Source organism: Canis aureus, chromosome 11, assembly GCF_053574225.1.
Source record: "Canis aureus isolate CA01 chromosome 11, VMU_Caureus_v.1.0, whole genome shotgun sequence".
NCBI classification, from domain to species: domain Eukaryota; kingdom Metazoa; phylum Chordata; class Mammalia; order Carnivora; family Canidae; genus Canis; species Canis aureus.
This window is the reverse complement of record NC_135621.1, coordinates 61,129,035-61,153,226: the sequence shown is the minus strand read 5'-3', so window position 1 is coordinate 61,153,226 and position 24,192 is coordinate 61,129,035. Positions and strand designations below refer to the sequence as shown.

The following is a 24,192-nucleotide window of genomic DNA, read 5'->3' as shown; positions in this document are numbered from 1 at the left end:
ATAATATTTATTTTTGAATTTTAGCTAATGCTTTCCTGTATCTATTGAGATATGAATATGATTTTTCATCTTTATATTGTTAATAAGGTGAATTGCACAGGTAGTTTTTCAAGTTAATTAACCATGCATTCCTGGAGGTAGGGAGGGAACAATTGGTGATGTATTATTCTTTTTAATATATTGCTAGATTTCATTTAATAAATATTTTCTTTGGGCAGCCCGAGTGGCTCAGCAGTTTAGTGCCGCCTTCAGCCCAGGGTGTGATCCTGGAGACCTGGGATCAAGTCCCATGTCAGGCTCCCTGTGTGGAGCCTACTTCTCTCTCTGCCTGTGTCTCTGCCTCTTTCTCTCTGTGTCTCTCATAAGTAAATAAAAATCTAAAAATAAATAAATATTTTCTTTAAAATTATTGTATCAGTATTCATAATGACTGGGCTTTATTTTAACTTTCTTTTAATAGCTTCATTAGGTTTTGTCATCAAGATTAAGCTGGTTTCAAAAACTGTCTTCTTTTTTCTGGCAGGCTTAGTGTAAGATTGGTGCTATTTTCTAAAAGTTTGAAAGACTCCAGCTATCTGATCTGGAAATTTATCTGTAGAAAGTGTTTTAAAAATTTATTTAATTTCTTTAATAGATTTAGTAATAAAGAAATCTGCTCTTTCTCCTTGTGTTTATTTTCAAGTTCCTTTCAAGCAATTTCCATTTTACCTAAAATTTCAAATTTAGTGGCAAATTTTGGTCATAATCTCACATATCAGTATCTATAAAATCTGTGATAATGTTCTTTTTATTCTCAATATTTTTTAAAATATCTTGTTTGAGGTTTACAATTATATTTTCTTTCATAAAAAGACAGTTTTTGGCTTTTGTATTGATTTCCAGTTGCTGTGTCAAAAATTACTACAAACTTGGTGGCTTGAAATAACATAATTGTATTCTCTTAACAGTTCTCAGGGCTGATATCATGGTGTCAGCAGAACTGCACTCCCTCTAGAGGTTGTAGAGGATAGAGGATAATCAACTTTTTTTCCTTTTCTAGTTTCTAGAGTTGCATTCCTTGCCTTGGCTTGTAGCCTTTCCTCTTTGTTTAAAGCCCAAAGCATGGCATCTTGCTCCAGTTGTCTCATTGCTTTCTGACTGTAGTCAATTATTTGTCTGCCTCTTTCTTTCTTCCTTTTTTTTCTTTTAAAGATTTTATTTATTTATTCATAAGAGAGAGAGAATGAGGGTGGCGGGGGGGGGGGGGGGAGGGGGAGGGCAGGGCAGAGAGAGACCTATGCAGAAGGAGAAGCAGGCTTCATGCAGGGAGCCTGATGTGGGACTCAATCCCGGGACTCCAGGATCATGCTCTGGGCTGAAGGCAGGTGCTAAACTGCTGAGCCACCCAGGGATCGCTGTCTGCCTCTTTCTTATGAAACACTTGCAATTACATTTTAGGGCTACTCATAATAAATCTAGAATAAGCTGCCATTCCCCAAATCAAATTTAGCTACATCTGCAGTCTTTTGCTATACAGGTAACACTCAAAGGTTGCAAGGATTAGAACCTGGATATTTTTTCTTTAGGAGCCATTACTGAGCCCACCGCAGGTTTGCTGACCTTTTTTCCTATTATATTTTTGTTGTATATGTTATAGTTTCAGCTCTTATTTTTACTGTTTTGTTATCTTTATATTCTAGTTTTACTAGATGTTCTTTTGAAATAGCTAGATAACTTATTTGGAAGCTTTTAGAAAGTTCTAATATGTGCATGCATGTAAAGTTTTAGTATCTACCTAGCTTTTTCCCACAAAATTTAATTTGTAGCATTACTATTATGGCTCATAAAATATATTTACATTTTTATTTTTATTATTCATTTTAGCTTAATTCCCCTGGTGTCAAGTTGTAGTTTTAACTTTGATTAAATGGTGTTTCAAGTCAGTTGAATGGGTCATCATATCATCAATTTAGATAAATGTTCCATGGGTACTTGAAAATAATTTAGTACTTTGGTACTTTTAAAATAAATGTCCATTTAGTTTGGATAATCATCATGTTGTTCAAATATTCCATATTCCTACTGATTTTTTTCTTGATAGTTCCTCTCAGTTATGGCAAGAAAATGTGAGAAGGTCTCCTACAATTACTGCAGATTTTTCCATTTCTTATTTGAAATCTATCAATTTGTGGATTTTTTATTTGGAAGCAATATTTATGCTGAATATACGTTTAAAATTGTTAAAAATTCTTGGTGAGTTGACTTATTTCATTGTAAAATGTCCTATATATTTCCATAAATGTTTTGTCTTAGTGGTCCTATTATAGATATACCACTTTTATTTTAATTAGTACTCAGGCATATCTTTTTACCTTTTATATCAAAGCTGTATGGTTACCTTTAACTTTTTCATTTTTTAAAAATCCGAGGTTTGTCTCATGTAAGTATCATACATATATATGTTTTTAATCCAGTGATTAAAATCTGTGACCTTTTCTCCCCCTTCCTTGAAGTAGTTTGTATAGTTTTAGTGTTATTCTTTCTAAATAACAAATTATACTCTGAGGTTAAAAACATCTGAACTTAGAATTTTTTGGTGGATAAGTATTTAATTACTGATTTAATGCCTCTAAGAGTCACATGACTTCTAAAGTTTTTCTTATTTGTTAAATTTCAGTAGATTTGGCTTTATAGGTTTTATAGACATAGGTCTATGCAAACTTTGTTATTTAGAATTTTGTTGCTTTATTTCTAAAATTTCTGCAGCAGTTAGAAATAATTTTCTATGTATGTATTGGAACAACTTCATTATCACATTTTAAAAATCCTTCATATCTATTCTTTCATATGGGATCATTTTCCTTCACTCTAAAGAAAGTCCTTTTGTTTTTCTTGTAGTATGGGTGTACTGACAATACATTTCTCTGGGAATGTCTTTATTCCCTTTCTGTTTTTGAAAGATATTTTTGCTGAGTATAGAATTTTAGGTTGGGATTATATTTTCCAAAACTATACCAATGTCATTTCATTGTCATCTGTTTCTTATGGCCAATGTGGAGAAGTAGATTCTCATTTTTATTGTCATCCTGTAGACAGCATTACTCTCCCCCTCACCTCACACTGTGACTCCTTTTGAGATTCTCTTTATATCTGGCTTTCAGCATCTTGACTACAATATTCCCAGGTATAATTTTCCTTTTCCTTATCTTACTGTAGTTCACTGAGTTTCTTGAATATGTGGGTTGATGTCTTTCATCATCTCAATAAATTCTAATTTTTAACCATTATTTCTTCAAGTATTGTCCCTCTCATTCTTCCCTCTTCATCTGGGACAGCAAAACCTATACATTCTTACAGTGTTCCAAATCCCTCCTGCATTCCCTTATGGCTTCCTTTTTTCTTTCTATATTCAATTGAGAAATTTTCTTCTGTCTAGCCTTCTAGTTTACTTACCTTATGTTGTGTATAGTCTGATGTTAAACTCATTCAGTGAGTCCTTAATTTCTGATATTGTATTTTGTAGTTCTAGGATGCATATTATTTTTTATAGATTGCAATTCTCTGTGTTTATTTTCATCTATTTTGTCCACTTCTCAATTATATTTATCATATTAGTCACAATTATTTTAAAGCTCTTGTCTGCAAACTTTAATCTCTGTATCATCTCTGGATAAGCTTCTTAAAACTTTTTTTTATTGTTAGCTATTTCCTTTTGCTTCTTTACACATTTAGCAATTTTTTTATTGTAATTTTGACATTATGAATGTTATTATGGTGTGTCAATGATTTTATCTTTCATCGAGAAGGATTGAGTTTTGTTCTGGGAAGTAATTACATTTCCGGCTGATCATCTAGATCATGTAGAGGCCCCATTTCTTTTTGTGCTTTGTTACTTTTGCCTGTGTACTACATTTGTCTATGAAAAGGTATTCCTTTTGAGGCCAGGGTGAAAGTGCATTCTACCAGGGAAGATTTAGATTTGCTTCTAACTAGTGCATGTGAGTGTGACCAATGAAAGGCATTTTTAATCCAGCATACATCTTGCAGCTCTTAGGCATCTCTAGACAGCAAATCTACTAGAAGGCTGGCCAGAGACTGCATCTTTTCAAACATTTTTCACTTTTTCTTTCTTTTCTCTCAATCTTTCTTCTTGTACCTACAAAACATTGCTTACGAATCACTTTTACATTGGTGCAAAACCCTTTGTGTCCCAGATTAACGTTAGAGAGAATCTTCTCTCAGACTCACTGCTATGGGTAAGCTCTTTGCCCTGACTTTCCCATTCTGCCCACACCATGTTTTGGCAAATTTGGCACACATCTTCAAGGTAAGAGCAGCTTTTTGCTCATGTGTACAACTTAAATCCTTACGTTTCCTTCTCCATCCTTAGATTTCTGTCTTTAGTTTGTCACTTCTTTGTCAGCAATTAAATGAATTTAAAGGGATTTTAAAATATTTTCTCTAGCATTTTAAGTTTTGTCATTGGAGGTCTGATCTAAACAATTAAGTTACTATTGGAAATAGAAGTTCCGTATATTTTTGTTTTTAATGTATTGGGGAAAGAAAATATGGCCTTATGATAAGTATTTTTAGAAATTTATTAAAACTTTTTTGGTATGGTAATAATACATAGTCAATATGTATGAGGTTATTTGAAACAAATGGTTATTTTATTCTTTGTCAGATATTATGTTATTTGTGTATATCTTAATTATTTATATATCTGTTACACCAATTAAATAACCTTTAGTGTTTCTATGTTTATATTATTTAATATTTTTCTTTTTTAATATTATATATATTTACTACTTTGTTGTATACTTTACATATCCATTTCCAATACATGTACTTTATTTTACTATCATAGGGGATTTTGAGGGTTTTTTTTTAAGTGTTTTTAGCAGTTTTAAATTTATCATGCTCAGGGATAGTGAGAAGGTTGGTAATGAATGGAGAAAATAGCTGAATAATTGTGAGGTCAAAGCTAAGATCAGCAGTAGAATAGCTTGGGTATAGTGAAAAGGCTGGTAAGTTAGGAATGCCAAGATGTTTGGATTTTTGTGTTATTGGGGCATGCAAAAATCTAAACAATAAAGCAGCTAATAGGTCCTAACATACATACTTTAATTTTGTTTCCTTCATGTGCTTTTCTTGATGAAAAATTGTAACCAAATAGAGCTGTGTTAACTCTTGGTAAAGACTTAAAAAGATATATAACTGTCATTTAAAAAAATGAATTCATAAGGAAATGTATTGTTGTATGCAGATTTCCAGTGGAAACCTGCAGATGCTCACATAAGAAACATTCTTTCTACTCTTTTGAATAAACATGTTGCAAGCCCAGTACATTTGCATACCCAAGAGAATAATTGTTTCAAAGATATGGGCTGTGAACACATGTGGTTGTCTACCAGATTATGAACACCAGACTTGAGACATATATTTTTCAGGTGTACAGCTTGAGGAAATTATTGAATACTCAGCACAAATGCTATGTCTTGGGGAATATTTGGAGAAATGTAGGTGCTACTGTATTTTGAATAATCAGTCCCTCTAGCTCTCATTGCGACTGATGGAAAATTTATTTTATTTTCCCTTGACAAAGGGAAAACAAAATTGTAGCTATCTTACTGCATAGTTTGTTAAGCAATTTCCATTTTGTGCTTGCATTTCACAGATGTTCTGAAATGGTTAAGCCAAAAAGGCATGTTTCAACTCATGAGTAACTTATAACAAAATATATTTCCATCAATTGGCTTTAAATATACATATACGTATATATATATATGTATAATATACAACTAAAATAACACTGTTTATTAACTACCTGGAATTAAAATAGAAACTTTAAACATGATAAATATATGTGTTAAATATATAACACTAAAATATATTAAATATAAATAAAATGTAAAATTTAAATATATATGTGTATATATTTATATACATAAATATCTCATTGATAGGTCAGACACACAAAAAGAAGTACTTTATAGGTCAGCATAATCCTTTCTTGCTTTATGAGTAAGAACTTACAAAATCACATACTATGCCTGATGTTTGACTTTTCACTTTTCTTTTGTACTTTATTACAGTGGGGCTGACAGTTACTGAAAAATATTTAGATGCACAAGCAGCCTAGCAGCTCCTATAGATCTGAAGAAGCTCAAGTTCTCAAACTATTACCTTCAGAATCTATTGTAACTTATGCTCATTAAATTGGCTCTAGGTCTCATTTTTCAGAGTAGCCTCCAAATAACCAATTTCCTAAAATGTGTCCAGTGTCAGCCATCCCTCCTCTTAAGAGAACAGCTAGTTGAAATTGTCCTGATAAAAACTGGGCAACCATACAACCTGATTTACCCAGGCCTGGAGTAATTACTACTAGAGCCCCTTAATGCTTTCAAAAGGGACAGTTTTGGATGATTAATTATTTGGCTGCATTATATTTAAAAGGCTAGGATTCATAATATTTTGAAGAAAAAAAATTAGTCTAATATTAATTCATGCACTGTACCCCCCACCAATTAAAGCATTCCATTCATTATCAAACATGTTTTCCCATGTGAGTATGGGAACACGTAAGTATATTGTTTCTTCTTATTTTGGCTAAAAGTATATTCAGGGTTCTTTAGCTTAGAAATTATATAAAACATAACTGTCTTTTATAATTTACTTAATGAATTCTTCACAAACTTCTCTTAGGATTTTCCTGTGGTAGAGTAAGGAAACTTCTTCATATTAATGCAATTTATTGGTGGTTGGTATATCCCACAAAAATTTGTGTTTATTTTCCTACTATTATTTGCCTACAAATAAGTCTGAAAATATAAACAATTTATAGCAAATATGTTTGCTATGTCAGCTAAATGTATTTAAGTAAGGAAAAACTATTCCTGGGAATGGTGTAAAAAATTTCACAGTAACTAACCAATTGCTTTATATTAATTTCCATGTATCATCGGTCATTGAATTTTTACCTTAAAGTTCTGCTCTTCTTAGGTCAGATTTGCAGATAACTAAGTCTATTTTTGGATATATTTTCTGTTTTATAGTAAAAATTTTGACCTTTAGTTTCTCTACTCTAGAAATCAGAAGATCAGAAAGCTGATTAGACATCAGACCAGATGGCTTGTAGGAGCCTGTATCACTAAGCTCCCTATCTTACTAGGAGTATGTGTTTTGCACATATACATGAAAAGCCAAAACTGTCAAAAAAACATGAATGTTTTTGAACTTTGGGTTAAAAAGATAACAAGAAACACAAAGATTCATGAAAAAATAAGTTTTACAGATCAGATGCACTCAGCCCAGTCTTCTAATCATCTATATGTAAGGTACTTTTGTGTAATTATAATCATATATATGATCCTAGGAGACTGTAGGGGTCTCAAGTAACTTGTGTTCAGAAATTCTATAGGTAATAGGGACAGTCATATTTTGAAAAAGATTTTAAAACAAGGAAATGTAGTCATCAAATAGTGTTTCTGATTAACATTCAGTTATTTTAAAAAATGTAGAAAATCATGTAACCCTGAAAGCATTCCAGGTAACTAGTTTTATTTTTAAGTTTCTATTATGACTTACAGAAATATTGGAAATGTCTTATTTGTTTTGTTGGGGTAAAAAGTCAGCAGCCACGTACAGAATGTACCATCAGACACCAAGCTTGCTCAGAGTTCAAAGTGAAACCGAAGTGCTGCCTTTTCTCATTTTTACAATTTGATTGTATCCCTTTATCATTGTTATTGATGAATAGCAGAACTACTATATTTTAATATGCTCACTTATCCTGTTTATCACATAACATGCTTAGTTTTAGAGTATGTGTCAGATGGTGTTCAGGCTTATAATGGAATGTGACTCTTTTAATATGAGAAGCTAGAAATGAAGAGGCTACATTTACTTTTTCTTCTTTGTTTTTTTTTTTTTTTTTTTTTCCCTCATTGGAAGAAGACCCTTGATTGCTAACTTTCTCATTTTCAAGTGACAGAAACTGTCCAGCTATCCTTTGTAACAACAAGTAAGCTTTAGTTCCTTTGTTCCTGCTCATGATCACTGGTAACTTTAAGATAATTAATCGATTATTATCTTCTATAATACGTAGCCTTAACTACTTGAACATAGATTCTTATATGTGATAAATTTGTAAGCCAGCCTTCATGAGTTTAACAAGTGTGCAGTTGATAAGTCTTTGTAGTTCCATGGCAAGTATAGCCATTACTTTTCAAGATCGTAAACCTTAAGCATTGTCCTTTGAGTCTGCCCTTGTCCCAAGACTTGCCAAACCAGGGTGAGCATCCCTGAGATTTTCTTGCTTGCAAGAAAACCTGAGTTTTTATGGCGTCATTATTGACGAATCACATCTACAAGGTTTTTAGAGTTTTTTCATTGAGTCTGAAATGAGAGCTAGAAATCAGGAAGTTGGTGTTCAGACATATCAGAAAAGTGAGGCATTTCTATGCTGGAAATACATAAAGCAGTGAGAAGATTGCAGAGTAGTTGGGCAAATTCAGACAAAATTCAGATACTTTTTATTCCTAACATGGAATCTTGACTAGATGTGATTATTAGAATTTGGGATTGAGCTCTGCCTCACATCTTCAGGCAAATGATTCCCCACCTATATACAGTTTGCCTTTTACAGTTATTGATATAGTATCTTGTAATACCAAAACATCACTTAAATCCTCAAATTTTATGAGTGATATAATTTTAAACAGGATGCAGGAAATGTAATCATAATACCCCAAACCAACAGGTACATTTCAGAGAAGCAATAATAACATAGAAGCCTGTGAGTTATTTAAATGAAGTAGATATGTTTTCTTAACACCTAATAGATTATCCCAAATAGAATACAATGCACATATGTTACATTCTTGATTAAGCTCTACAGTTTGTGCTGTCTTTACATTCTTAGTTTGTGTTTACTCTAGGATAGAAATCACTTCAAAGGTTAGATGTTTTTAGAAACCATTTCAGTTTTACATAAATATAAAGTTTCTAAATATTTAAGAGTTACCTAATGTAAATTTGTTTCCTTTCAAAATTTGTTTCACAAGAGCAGGTAATATATTTCCACTCTCAACTGCTCATTTAGATGCTTTATTTCTGAGTGTAGTTTCTCCTCAATATTTCTTTCCACAGAATTTTGGAATTTTGTTTCTCTCATGTTTTATTGAAAAGGCTCTCTGCCATTATATCCTTTCGTTTTCCGGTTTTATCCTTTTGTCTGAAGGCACATTGCAGCATGGCTGGTTTAAGGATTCTAGACAGTGAGAGAAATGGATAGCCACAAGACTATCTCTAGTCAAGGTTGAAAGAGAGCACGTAGCTTTCTAAACTGAACACCGTGAATGGGGGACATTTAGGTTATTGCCATGACAATTCTAATTGTTGGAACTTTATTCTTATTATGGTCTTTATTCAGTTGGATTCACCCTAACAGCACACATGGACGAGTCACTTTAATTTCTGGGCTGGTTTTGGAGAACATGTATCCAAGAATCATCATCTTTTTGTGGCGATAACAAAACACACGGTCAAGGGGGGTCTAAATGGAATTGCATTTTATAGGCATGCAGAGATCGGTATGAAGTAAGACATGCACTCTTTGACCCCTGGAGGCTCTCTCTGACAAATGATGGGGCTACATTTTAAATTACAGGAGATTCCAATTACTGTGAAATTATGGGGCTAGGTGAGCTCCCTCTATGGGCTAATTTAACGTCTGCAAATTATATTTCTTCTTCTTCCTCTTTTTTTTCTTCTTCCCATTTTTCCCCCAACAAAGCCTCTGTGTGGCCTCTGGGATGGGGTGGCCGCCTAAGAGCCCAAAGGTTGTGCTCCTTGGAGCGTGTGCAAGATGGCTGCCCCAAGGCTGTTTGAAGCTGGCGCGTTTGAAGCTGCCGCGCGTGTTTGAAGCTGCGGCATTTGAAGCTGTCGGGCTTGAAGCTGGCGCGTGTGTTTGAAGCTGCGGCATTTGATGTTGCTGAGGACGTTTGTAAATTTGAGACAGACTTTAATATTGTTAGACGGTAGGGGAGTCCTTTTCAACCCCCTTTTCATTTTTTTTTTTTACTTGAACTTTTTAAAAAGTTTTATTTAACTTTTTTTTTTCCTACTATTTTAACTACTTATGTCAGCCGAGGAATGCTGTGATTCACAGCCATTATTGTAAGGAGGCTGTTATGTATTTTTAGTGCTGCTGGGACCATAGGAATTCTTGAGTGGCTTTGACTGGATACAACAATGTGGAGAATAATCCCAACTGTGAAAAGTGCTACTGTGGCCACAGAACAGTACAGAATAATTTTGAAAAAGGGCAGTCTCCTTGTTGCTTTTAGAAGAAGGCCGAGTGTGCCCGCTGTTGCATTTGCAAGATTGATGAGTGTAGAGGTAGAACAAATGTATGTGAGTAGAAGAAGTTGGGGATGCATAGGTGGAGGAATTAAATTTGCAGTGTTCCAGGAGCAAAGCGTTTTGTAATTTCCTCCCATTATTGTTTCCTCTAAATTCTATAAGAACTAGGGAAAAGGTGGATGTTATTCTGAAACAATACCGTCAATCCTTTGGACGATACTGTAAAAATGAATGGTGCTTTATATGGAGAGCATCTATCTGAAAATGTGAGAGAGAAGGGAATGAGTATTGCTGCTGTTGGTAAAGGAAAGAAAACAGATGCTTCTCCTATAGTGTGTACTGTGTGGCTTGGGAAATACTTTGCTTGGAGGAACCTTAGATGTAGAAGTGAAAAAAAGATGGAGAAAAATTTGGAAGGAGCCATGAGTCGTCACATCCCAAATGGACGTGATGAGAAATGCTTTGGTTTTGGATGCAGATCATTTTTCACTTAATTCCAGGCCTGGAGCAACATCATGCACTTGCGTGCAGAGTTGATGAAATGACGTGTTCTAATGTTTTCTGTGGTTCTTCTCCATTAGATTGTTTGGGACAGAAAGCTCCTTTGATGGGCCTGCCGTCTGTGTTTTTTCCTTTGGAAGTACAATGTTCCATTCTGCCGATGATCATTCTCTTGAAAATTAAGTAATGGTTTCTTGATATTAGCCATTTTGTCAGCGCTTGAACCTGTTTCTTTACATGTTCACCATTAAGTTTTTTCATTGGGTACAACATATATTCTATAATGTCTACATCTACTATTCAGTCATATTTGGGTTGTATATCTACCCAGGACTGAGGTGCTTGGTTCAGTATTTCATTCATATTAGCAAAGATCTACAGTTCCTTCAGTTCACAGAAAAATCTGTGTATTAAATGCGTATCATTAAAATTGAACTATTGTCTCTTCACCTAGATGCAGTTAGAACTGGGCTTTATTCTAATAAATAATTTTAATATGTGCTTTACCTGTTTTAAGAGTAAGGTGTTGTGTCTTGCACATCTTTTGAATGATGAAAACATTTCCCATGTCTTCATAGAACAGATGATCTTAGGCTTTATTTTCTTGCAAATAACTGTTTTCAAGGATTTCCCTTCATTAGTTCAACATTTCTGATTTGATAGGACTAGAAATTTGCTAAATATTTTCCTATGTATCATATAGATGCGTTTTCCACTCCCAACTTTTCATTCTTAGCTCCTTCAACTGTATTTCTTTGAATCTATATGTCTTCTCCATTCCACTGGCAAGTCATTCTCAGACTCTCAGTCTGATGTACTAATAATCTATTTAACAAATCATTTTATAAGTCATAAGATATTAAAAGCTAAGTCATGTGGGAAATACACAGTATTTGTGGCTCTGCACATTTGATTTATCTACTGTTTCAAAACTTGGTTATAAACTTTCATAACTCAAAGAGAGATGACATTATGATATTAATTTTTTAGTTTTTTATTCTAAAATCTTCTGATCAGATTCTTTCTTATTCCTCAACTTCTGTAATACTCATTTGATCCATAATATTGCTTTTTTAGGTTTAGGATTTTAAAGAAATTTTCCTACTCTTCACTGTAATATAGTCTGTACAGTCCAGTAATCTACATTTGATGACAAAAGAATTACTTGAGAATAATTGAACACACATGCTTCAATAACTACATGCCTTTTATCATAAATTTGCATAAGCATATCCATAGAAAAATAATAAATGTTGTGAAGCTGATATATCTTTGTATCAGCTTAATCATTTGGGCTCCATGTTCCATATCACTCTTGTTCCTTGCTGGTTTGTGCTAAGAAGTTGCTTCTTATTGTACCAATCTTTATTGTGTGTGTGTGTGTTTTTTTTTTTAAATAGTTCTTCATTTTTGCTCTTTTCATTTTGTTTAATTAAAATTAATTGCAAATAACTTTTCTTTTTAATAGATTTCTGCACAGAGTGCTTCTTTCAATAAACTCCATAAAACAAAGGCCATTAATCCAAATAATGCTTGCTCTTCCTTGACTCTGTAGGGTTTTTTTTTTTTCCTCTCTCTAACTTGAGTGTTTTGTCCTATATCTATTTTTTCTGGCTCTATCAGTGTTTTCTTCCATCCTACCATGATGAAGTTTACAATTTGCATCCTGTGGTAGAGAAATAATAAGAGTAATTCCTGAGCTGGATTCAAGGTGACATAGCATTTTTCATTACAACGGCACCATGACCCGAGGTTTTGCAACTCTTAAGAACAGTATCTCCATTATAGAGCCAGGTTATTGTCATTTAGCCATTCATCCTCAATATCACATAGGCTTATTGATTTGATTTATTAATAGTTATGAGAGTTGTTATGATCTCACATTGTTCATTTTTTCATTGTTTCATCAGTTATCCTCTTTTTAAGGCAGATGCAGATTAGAAATTTTACACATAAAATTTATATTTTTTTACATTCCTTTATAAAATCAGCTTTATTGAGGTATTATTTACATAAAATAAAACTTACCTGTTATTAGTACATATTTCAATGAGTTGTGACAAATGTATGTATTGTGTAACTAGTACCACAATTACCATGTTGAACATTTTCATCATTGCAAAAATGACTTCCCTACTGTTTTGAAATTGGTTTCCCTACACTCACTCCCTGATCCTCAGCAACCTCTAATCTTCTTACTTTTGCTATAGTTTTGTCTTTTTCAGAATTTCATATCAATGAAATCATACAGTGTGCTCTTTTGTGTCTAGCTTCTTTCATTTAGGGTAATGCTTTTAAATTTCATCCATGTTATTGAATGAATTAATAGATTTTTCCATATTATGGCTGAGTAGTATTCTACTGTGTTGATACTCCACAATTTGTTTATCCATGTACTGTCTCATGAACTTTTTTGCTCTTTCCAATTGGAGTGATTATGAATAAAGATGCTGGAAACATTTGCATATAGTTTTTTCATGTGTGAATCCAAGTTTTAGTTTCTCTTGGGTAAATATCTAGGAGTATGATTGCTGAGTCACATGGTACACGTGTTGAATTAAAAAAAAATATTTAAATGTTTTCCAGAGTGGGTGAACTATTTTGCATTTCCGTCAGAGATGTATTAGAGTTCCAATTATTCACTACCATCACCAACACTTGGTGTTGTTAGTCTTTTTAATTTTAGCCATTATAGTGAGTATTTCTTTTCAATATTTTTTCAATTGTAATAATTTATTTCTGTTTTACCAACTTTATTATTACTATATCTACTCAAATGCATTATGCTTTTATTTTTTTCACTTGTTATATTCTTTATAACCTTATTCTTTTGAGGGCTATGAATATATTTTTATTTCTTGCTTTCTTTTAGGGCTTGATAAGGTCAAGGAATTTAAATCCAAATATACATATAAATAGACCAGAGTCTTGAGTGAGCATGTTAAATAGTTGATTTTTGCCTTTATTTTTTAAGAAGTAGGACTATAATATTTGATAAAGGTTATATCTGACTTAAGATTCTGGGTTTTATTGGTGTCTATTTAGTATAAATAGGATTGCATATTTAAAAATACTAGCAAACTGATTTTTTAGTAACTAGATTTATCAATAAATTTTTACACATCTTCAACAACTGAATGATCACTGTACAACTCAGCCCTGCCATTTCCTAAAATGGCTCTGTTTTTATTCTTTGCCTCATTAGACAGCTTAGAGAACAGTGTACCATTGCCCATTAAAGAAGCCACTTTTATTTAATCCAGTACCTACTAGCATTTGTCAGAATTGGTGATTTTTTTAACCTTTTTTTTTTTTTTATAACAGTAACGGTTCTCAGATCTCTAGCTTTGTTCCCTGGATGTTAAAAAGACACATGGTCACTTTGTGAAAATCCTTCTTTAAAAATCCAGTGTAAATGAGAATCATCATCATCTCTATCACTCTATTCTTTTCCATCTAAGAGTGTTTCATTTCAATATGTGCTGGAACTCTGATTTTTCTCACTAAAGCTCAGTTACTAGTTCAGGATTATTACTTGGCTAAATAAGATTTTTTTACTAAGAAGTTTATATAGCAATCAAAATTGAATGCTAATGAGTTGCATAGCTATAAATTCTCATTTCTTAAAGAACCATATCTTAGGAGTCAACCCTTATTTCAGAAAATGATTGTAAGATGATCTTTAAACCTTGGTTAAAGTATATTCTTTCTCTCGTGAGTTATTTTACTGATTTCAGTATTTGAAGACAGGATTGCTATACAAACTTCTCAGTTTTGTCAGATCATAAGTAAATAATATGATACCACAAAGTGAAATATAGTTGCTACTGAAATCATGAATTAATCCACTTTCTTGGAAAGCTCACTCTTAGTTCATTGATAAGTTTCCTGTTGAATGGGAAGTATTTTTCCATGTCACATTTTCTCATAAAAGTACACATTCTGATTTAAAATCAGGATTTTAAATTATTTTAGAAGCTAAAGACGTTAGTGTGTTTGCAGGTGACAGATTGAATAATGAAGCTAGGGAATTGTGGTATTTTGGGTTATCTTTTACCAACAGTTTGACAAATCAATTTCATATTTCCCTATTTCTATGTTCAGTTCATAATATTGACTGTTAAATTTTTCCATAGAAGTACTGTCAAGCATGAGGGACTGGAATCTTTTTTGATATTTGGAAGAAAAAAAATTGTTGATAAAACAATATCAGAAGCAATGTAAGTTATTTTATACAATTCACTGTAGTAACAGTAGAATAATGCTTGTTCTACAGTTAGACTGAAAATAAAAGAACACTTTGCAAAGAGTTTGTTTTAAAAGTGATTTGGTCTGAAAATTTAGGGGTCATTTCTTAGTTAATCAATATTCCATATTCTGTGAACATTCTGGGTTTTGTGGGTGAACTAGTTGGTTTAAATACTTAAACACTTCTTCAAACCTGAGATTCAGTTATTCCTTCAAAGCCTTTGTATTTGTATTTGGGGCTGATTGAGATCATTCCAAGTACCTGTTCTTAGGTCATCATTAGGTATGCCTAACAAATAACCAAATGCACATATCTTTACACTGAATTTAATTTTTGTTTTCTAGAAAGTCAGACTGTTTTCTATGGAACATGCACTGTGTGGATTTTTCTGGTGTCAAAATCCCAGCAACCAGGGGTAATTCTGAGTATTTGCTTGTGCCCAAATCCCTAAAGAATTCTTGTATCTTACTCTTCCATAATGGATATCTTCTTAGTCCAGCCTAAATCCTCCCTGGCAATTTGCATCACAGGAACCCCCACATCTGTTGTATAGTAGGGTTGAATCCGAGGGAATTAAGCTCTCCCCTTAGGAGCTATTGCTGTCATTCATGCTACACAGAGGGGGGGCATTCCTGCCTTCTCTCTAACTCCAACCCCATAGCCTAGCCTGGATAATTCTTAATAGTGTGTGATCCAGAAAATTAATTAACTATTTTAGTACACTGCACTTTTTAAATGTGATTCTTATAAACTGGGACACTATGGCATCATCCAAATTTAAATCTAAATATTTCAGTGGGAATCGTAATATGGGTGTTGCCTGATGATTTTTGATAAGATTAATTTTGAATTTTATTTTGAAATTTTCATCTCATTTTAAGGAAAGGAAATCTATGAGAGAATATTTATTTACTTCTTTTACTAAGTACAGATATTTGTCATACCATACTTTTGATTATTTATTTGCTGTGTTCTACTCTGGGTTACTTCATCATTGTCCCTGTGAAAAGTCTATAACTTGTTTATTGCTTCCAAATTATGTGTGTCAGAATTGATTTCAAAATAAGTTTTTAGAATAATTTTTGAATCAACTGCTTTCATGCTTTCTAAGAAGTTAGAAAAATATATATTGAAAAGTCCCATTTAAGATATAATGAAAATGCAGAATACCTTGATATATCATTAACAAGAAAAACACGTGGGAACTATATAATGAAAATGGTAAAAGTTTGCTGAGACCTAAGACACAATTTTATCAACTGAAGATTAAATATATTAAAGGTTATCTGTTCTTCTCATAATAATTCATAGAACTGATATTACCTAATAAAACCACAGTAAGTTTTTCTTTTTTTAATTTGCCATAGTAAATCTAATGTTTATCTCTCAGTATGAACAGGGGCAAATAGCCAATACAATTGTCTTATAAGTTATAAAGCTACAATACTCAATACAGTGTCATTTTGACAAAACAATGGAAAAGAAGGAAAATCAAGACAGATTCAAATATGTAAAACTTACTGTGTTGGTATCACAAATGAGTAGGGGAAAGTTACACTATTAACAAGTGGCTCAGGGACAATTGCTTAACACTTGGAAAAAATAAATTAGATTTAGTTTCACCTCATATCATATATCAATATAAATTCCATATGAGTTAAAGAGAGAAATGTAAAATAAAAATATGAGATCTCTGGAAACCTATAAAAACTATAAAAAATAGAGTCCACTGGTTGAAAGTAAATGATGAATAGTTTTAAGCATTATAAATAACTTTAAAAATCACAAGGGAAAATCTATAGATTTGACTACATGAAAACTTAATAATTTTTGCATGACAAAAAAACAATACCTGGTTAAAAAATAATAACCTAAAAAATAACTAATAGCAGCAACTATTTCAAATGCACCCATTAATATATCACTCAGAATTAACCAAAATTGTTGATATTTTGGTGAATATTCTTGTAGTCTTTGTGATCTATCATACCCCTATCTGTCCATTAATTGATCAATTGATTTATCCATCCACATATTTACCTTTGTATCTTACTTTCTATCAATTTAGTTTCATCCACACATACATGAATGTTTTATGTAATTGATATGTATTATTTTCTAGAAAGAATCATAGTGCACACATTGCTTTAAACTTTTTTTCACATAATGTATTTTTAATTGCTTTCATGTTATTACATGTTCTTCTACGACATATTCAATCTTTGTATATTACAATGTGTCAATATACCGTGGCTTATTTGACCAAATTCTCCTACTTGGCATTTATGTTGTTAACAGTTTTTCGAAAGAGATAGCTGAACATCATTGCACAGATCAGATTATTTTCTAAGGGTAAATTTGAAAGGTTGGATTTACAGTATGCAAATACTTCAGGTTTTTGTTGCATGTTCCTCACCTGTTCCTCAGAAAGAGTTTTAACTTTTACCTTTGCTGGTAAGCAATGCATTGGAATAATTATTTCTCAGTCTTGCAAGCACTGTCTAATATGGTTAACATTTTATGTAAGTTAAATAGCTTGGCAATATATTATTGTTCTTTTACTACGTATTTTTATTACTAAAATAATAAGCTTTTTTCTGTGTTTTATGGCCATTTTTTTCTTTTGTGAAATTTCTGATCATGTTATTTACACCTATTTTCTATTGACATTAATCTCAGTATCAATTTTCAAAAGTTCTGTTCGTACTCAATTAAAAAAATAAAAGGATAAATAAATTTAAATATAATAAAAACTGTGAAGTATCTTCACAGCGTAGGGCATGGAAAGACTGTGGAGTTTGATGTTGTTGAAGGAAGAAGGCACGGAGGCAGCAAATGTGACAGGCACTGGTGGAGTTCCAGTGCAAGGCAGAAAATTTGCAGTAGACTTGTAACCAATTTATAGACTTCTCAATGTGGCAGGGATCCTCCCCGCAATTCCCAGGAGAATTACTAGAATAGTGCGAGTGGGAAAAGGAGGAGAGCTGCAAGAGTGCTCCTCAAGGCCAAGCCCAACAGCCTGGCCCTCCCGCACCTGAGTTCCCACCTTACTAGGGTGGAGACCCTATGGGCATGAACCACAGCCTTTCAACCCTCCAGCGAAGGGAGGGGTGATGGCAGGAGCTGGCAACCATGGTGCAGGAGAACAAGGTAGGTCACAGACAGGATACGTATTTGGGTACAGAGCACAATTCTTCAGGGGTCCTCCTCAACACAGGCAGCCTAGAGAGGATCGAAGTACAGAAAGTAAGAAAAGTCAAGGGATGAGGGCCAAGGTCAGCAGCCACTTCAGCGTCAGTACCTCTGCAACTTCAATTATCTGTGCAGACATCCAGAAAACCCTAAACCACAAAATGGCAAAGAGCTAAAAGCAGCCAATCCACCAGCTGAGAATTCAATCCCTTTGGGAGGCTGAGCAGTGGGGGACTGAGTAAATGCAGGCTTACCATCTCTCCCATCATCTGATTTAGTCATGCAACAGGCAGAAATCAATATGAAATTACAACAATAAGAAAACAAAAAATTGGAGCTGAAGACCATAAGTGCTTGCTTTTTACCCCCTGACCAGATGAATAGAACTATCTGCATTGTCTATGCAACATGGGATTTTTATTATTTTTACCTAAGGATGTCTCTTTTTGGTAATGTCAAACGTGGGGTTCTTTTTCTGTTTCTTTTAAGCCTGTTTGTTCCTCAACATACCTTTAAAGGTTAAAGGTTTAAATTGTTTCACGTCTGGTCAAGTTGAAACTTTTAAGGGTCTCATTTTAAATTTGTAATAAAAATTTACAACTTATTTTTTTTAAAGCCAAGAAAGGTTAAGCACCTATTAATAAAGGTCTTAAATAATAACAAAATTTGCTAGAGCCACTCTAGGAACTCAGGAAACCCGTGTAGTAGCTAAGTTACTGATTTATGATAAAAAATATAACTTACAAACATCCACGTAGAAGAGATGCATGGGGCAAGAGCCCAGAGCTTCCAAGCCCTTTCCAGGTGTGTCTTTGTCCCAGCACCTTCATAAGCACATAAACCTTGAAGCTCTCTGAACCCCATCAGCTTGGGTTTTACATAGAAATGGTTGATTAACTCATTGGCCATTGACAAATGATTTAACCTCTAGCTTCTCTTCCTCTCACCAGAGGTCAGGAGATTGGGAAGGAAAATTCTAACTCTCTATGACAAGGTGGTTGCTCTGGTGACCTATTAGGTAATATAGGGCCTTCCTGAAATCACCTTATTAACATAACAAAGACACCTGTATCACTCTCAGCATTTAGGAAATTCCAGTGGTTTTAGAGTTCTGTGCCAGTAATGGGGACAAAGACCAAATATACATTTCTTATTATAAATCACAATATCACAGTAGGTGACTCCTGTTATTGGAGAACTTACAGTGTAAAGTCATAATAACCAGTAGGCTAGTAAGGAAGCATAACCAGTATGCCTGGATTGGTCTTTTTCTAAACTATACAATTCTTGCCACTCAATTTTACTCATATTTGTGAATTATTAGCCCCTTGTGTGTTTGCTTTTAAAAGAGCATGAGTATCAGTGCATAGCACTGAAAGCAGTGCATTTTCATTGCCTGGATCCTTTTCAAAAATGCAGATTATGATTCAGTAGATTTTGTTTGGGACCTGAGATACTACAGCACTACTGCCAAGTCCCCAGGTGAAATCACTGTGTTCCTCTTGAGTAACAAAGGTTAAGAAATCTGGTATTGATACTTCTAGTTCTCCGTAAAGTAATAGGTAAAACATGAAATAGTAAAATTGCACTACAGCGAATGATTGAACACTTTTTGAGGATCAAGTGAGGTCCACTATCTGCATCTTAAAAGATCATGGTAATTTATAGATGTTATTTAGATAATGGGAGTTGTTTCCTGGAGAAATGTGTGGGATTGATGTAAGGGGGCTGGTCCTCGGCCCATGGTTTGAGTAATAAGGTCTTTTTCATATTTTTCTTTCAGCTTCATTGAGATATAGTTCACATAAAATGCATACAAGCATTTCTAAAGCCTTAAATGGATGTAAATTCGTAGCCATCCAGTATTAGAAATTGATAAGTATCATTAAAAAGTAAGCAATCTGAGCCACTACCAGCTATACAGAATTACACAATGTTTCCTTTTTGCTACTATCCACTTCCCCTTATGGGAGTTAGCAAGAAATAGAACTACCCAAGCCTAACCACCCCTTTTCTTGGCTTCCCTTCAAAGAATGAAACAAGTAAAAGGTTAGCACCAAGCTTTTCTGGAACTGTTGACGTGGGGTTGGTAACACAGCACATCCAAAAAACCAGGTGAGTCTAATCAGCGATTTGTCTGAAAAGCAAGGGATGAGCAGGATGGCAGGAGCTGGAGCTGACGGTTATGGGTAGGGATGGATCACCCAACAGATGGCTCAAGCCCATGAAGGCAAGAGCAAATGCCATAGCTGCACTGGGTAGACTGAAGACAAAATTTAGACATTAAAGACTGACTTATGGGGCACCTGGGTAGCTCAGTCAGTTAAGCATCTGCCTTCTGCTCAGGTCATGATCCAGGGGTCCTGGGATTGAGCCCTGCTTTTGGCTCCTTGCTCATGAGGGAGAAGCCCTGCTTCCTCTCCACCTCCCACTTGTGCTCCCTCACTATCTCTCTCTTTCAAATAAATAAATAAAATCTTTAAAAAATGACTACTTTTATTCACTGTGCATGTGTGTGTTTTTTCCCTGATTATAACAATAAATCATGTCCCATGTAGAAAATGTGGAAGTAATAAAAAATATAAAGAAAAAAGCCTATCATTAAATCATATATCAGAATAATATTACATGATAATGTAATAATATCACCTTTATCACTATATCTGTAGTTACATCCTTCTTTTAAATTGTCCTTTTTAAAAACGTTTGATGAGAATATGGAGTCTTAAATGTTATGAAGTATAGGAACCTTCAACAACTGGAAGTTAATGACATAATACTAAGTGGGTGGATTATCTAGGTCTAGAGAGAGAAGCATGTTGCCTCGGGTCTTTGCATTTTATCTGCCCCAGAGACACTACCAAGAGTGCTATTTGGAGAGAAGCAAGGAAACCTCATGTAGGGCAGTGTTTAGCTGCTAGTCCAGATTTTGCCAAAAAATGCTTGACTCAAAAAAAAAAAAAAGTTTGACTCCATTTCTGCCCAGTTTAAAGACTCAGACATGTTATATAAAATATTGAACTATTTTGAAACATGAGTATGACTGCATTAGAATAGTGGTTCATATTTTTCTTTTCTCAAACTAGCAAATATCATATGGAGTCCAGAGAAAAGTTGACCAACATGTCTACAAGAACAGATGTCCCTAACCAATACTTTGAACATTTATTCTTCTAGAATATTAGCTGCGAAGGTAATATAATCCTTCTGGATATATTTGTCATGTTTGGATTTTTTTTTTTTTGGCTGTCCATGAAAATGAGTTGTTGGTATTATTTGTGATCTTTGATATTAAAGGAAAAGTAGTAGTTTCTAAATTTTGAGCCTTTTCTAATGTTTTACAATTTATAATGAAAAATTTTAAAAGGCCTAATCTAGGTTAATGATCAAACTGTTAAAGCATGACTCCACAGGATGCCTTACCTCTGAGAAAGACATTTAGTGCTAAATTTATAAAGTTTTATTTTGTGGAGCACCAAAAAGAGTCATTTTCAAGTGAGCAATCCTTTTAATCTCAGTTTTGCCATCTGAAAACCACTTAAGTATTGCCCAGTTCAAGGGCATACATTATATCCAATCCCAAGTAACATAATTCACACTTTCTCAAATACTATAGTGTATGTTTTTCTCTTTGAAAAAATATTACAATATATCTGATGACATACAGGTCCCAGTGCAAACTTTACCACAGATGAGAGATTACTGTATAGTTTCTTGGAATGAGAGCTCTCAGAGGGCAGCTGGGGAAGATGAATGTGTCTTCCTAGTTCCTTTGGTTTCCTAGGAAGTTGGTGTACAATGTGGAAATTCACCGTGTCTGTCTACTTCAGAGAAATATTCATTATACTTATTTTGTCAAGACATTGCTTCTGAGCTTAGATAAATGAAGTTTTTCCTGTGCCAGTGGGAGTTCACCACTACTTATTTAGACAATGCACAGATAAATTGATTCCTTTCTTTTTTTCTTTTCTTTCTCTTCTTCTTTTTTTGGATCATAGCCATGCTCATTCATTTAGGTATTTTCTGTGGCTGCTCTTACACTAAAAATGCAGAGTTGAATAATTGAGATAGAGACCTTTGGACTTTTTAGCAAAGTCTAAAATATTTGCTGTCTGGTCCTTTACAGAAAAAGTTTGCCAACCTGAGTATAGAGGGATGGCATAGAGGAGCTGATTATTGAGCCATCCACTTCTTCACCCATTAACCATTATTCATCTGACAAATATTTGGGGTCTTTATCATATAAACCACTGGAAAGAAAAGAGAATCTTGACCACCCTTCTGGTAATATGCAGAATAGATATACCTTGAACCACATGTCCAATGAAAACACTTTAATTTAAAAGTAGAATAAAACTTAAATTACAGAGCTACCAATAATTTTTGGTTTCCTCAGAATTTCAAAATACTGTGTTGGTGGAAATCCAGACATGTAAGTCAGTACTAAAATGGACTTTGCCTGGTAAGCCTTTGTATAGCAAATGATCTTGATCTTTGGTTTTGATGATCACAGGATGTGAAACAAATTTACTGCCTGTGTAAAAGCAGGATGTGTTTTAGGAGCTTATTGCATGACTTTGGCTGCTTGTTTCAGTTTAAGAGTGAATTAGAAATAAACTTACAGAAAGAGAAGGAATTTCCTATATTAACGTTAATGGTAGCTGGAGAGGGTTGGAGAAACATCTCTGTGACTTCATAGCACAAACCAGCCTTGTTTGAATTAATATATTCTTCACAGAGAAATGAAAACAAAGCAAGCAAATAGAAATACTTCATGCAAACTATTTATTTTAAGTAGGACCTCGCTTAATTGCCTGGGACTTGACAGGGATAAACAGAAGTACACTTTGAGGGAAATTAGTTTCAACCTCAAGTACTTTCAGGCCTCAAAGAATTCTCAAAGATCAAGTTACAAAAGATGAGAGTGAATAATCAAAAATTAAAACTTGCACATACACACAAGGAAAGAGATTACCATGAGGGCCAGTAGAAATAAGGCACAGCAATTGAACCTGAAAAGATTTCAGGTAATGAATTTATGCAAATATAAAATGTATACACCATGAAAATATTAAATACAAATATGGTTAGTATGTTTCAAAGTTGGGTAGGAAAATATGAATAAGAACTATAAAAAAGATCAAGCAGATTTGAAAAATCTGATGATATATTATTCATAATTTCAAAATATTTCAAAAAGTGGGTTAAATAGCAAACTATATGGAGTTAAAAGGAATGTTAGAGAACTGGAATATCTGAAGAAATCATCCAGAAAACAGCACAGAAAGATAAACAAAAGGATAAAAAATACGGAAGAAGAAAGGTTGAAAGATGTATTAAAAGGAAAAAGCACCATATTATACCTCATTAGATTCCTAGAAGAGAAAAATGGAATGTAGAAGAGGCACTGCTTAGAGAAATAATGGCTAGGAATTTCCAGAACTGATGGAGAACCCTTAATTTTCAGATATAGGAGTCTCAAAGGATAAATTAAAAAAACCCAAACCTAGAAACCTTGAACCTAGAGCCTGCAGAATGCTGAAGCACAGAAAATATATAAAAGGCCACTCAATTAGTAAAAACATTTATACACAATGAACAGATGATTAGATTAAATGGACATTGCAATCAATATTGGAAAGTGACAGGCAGTATAGGATTGTTTTTGTTTATTTGTTTGTTTGTTTTAATTTATTTTTTATTGGTGTTCAATTTACTAACATACAGAATAACCCCCAGTGCCCGTCACCCATTCACTCCCACCCCCCGCCCTCCTCCCCTTCCACCACCCCTAGTTCGTTTCCCAGAGTTAGCAGTCTTTACGTTCTGTCTCCCTTTCTGATATTTCCCACACATTTCTTCCCCCTTCCCTTATATTCCCTTTCACTATTATTTATATTCCCCAA

General features: G+C 33.7%; 1 protein-coding gene, 1 long non-coding RNA gene and 1 pseudogene across 4 annotated transcripts in view; 2 read left to right on the top strand and 1 right to left on the bottom strand.

Annotated features, from left to right (window-relative positions):
- LOC144324184 (cofilin-1-like) overlaps positions 1-19,294 on the bottom strand; it is a 65,722-nt pseudogene extending 46,428 nt beyond the window's left edge. Inside the window, exon 1 of the transcript XR_013389609.1 lies at positions 19,031-19,294. The product of XR_013389609.1 is annotated as a cofilin-1-like (transcript). The remainder of the gene's footprint in view (positions 1-19,030) is intronic.
- Positions 1-24,192, top strand: part of LOC144324185 (uncharacterized) — a 196,262-nt gene that overhangs the window by 65,822 nt on the left and 106,248 nt on the right. The window lies entirely within an intron of this gene.
- LOC144324191 (uncharacterized) lies at positions 18,581-21,479 on the top strand. The gene is made up of 3 exons (XR_013389638.1): positions 18,581-19,768; positions 20,319-20,401; positions 21,373-21,479. It is a non-coding gene; the product is annotated as an uncharacterized LOC144324191 (long non-coding RNA).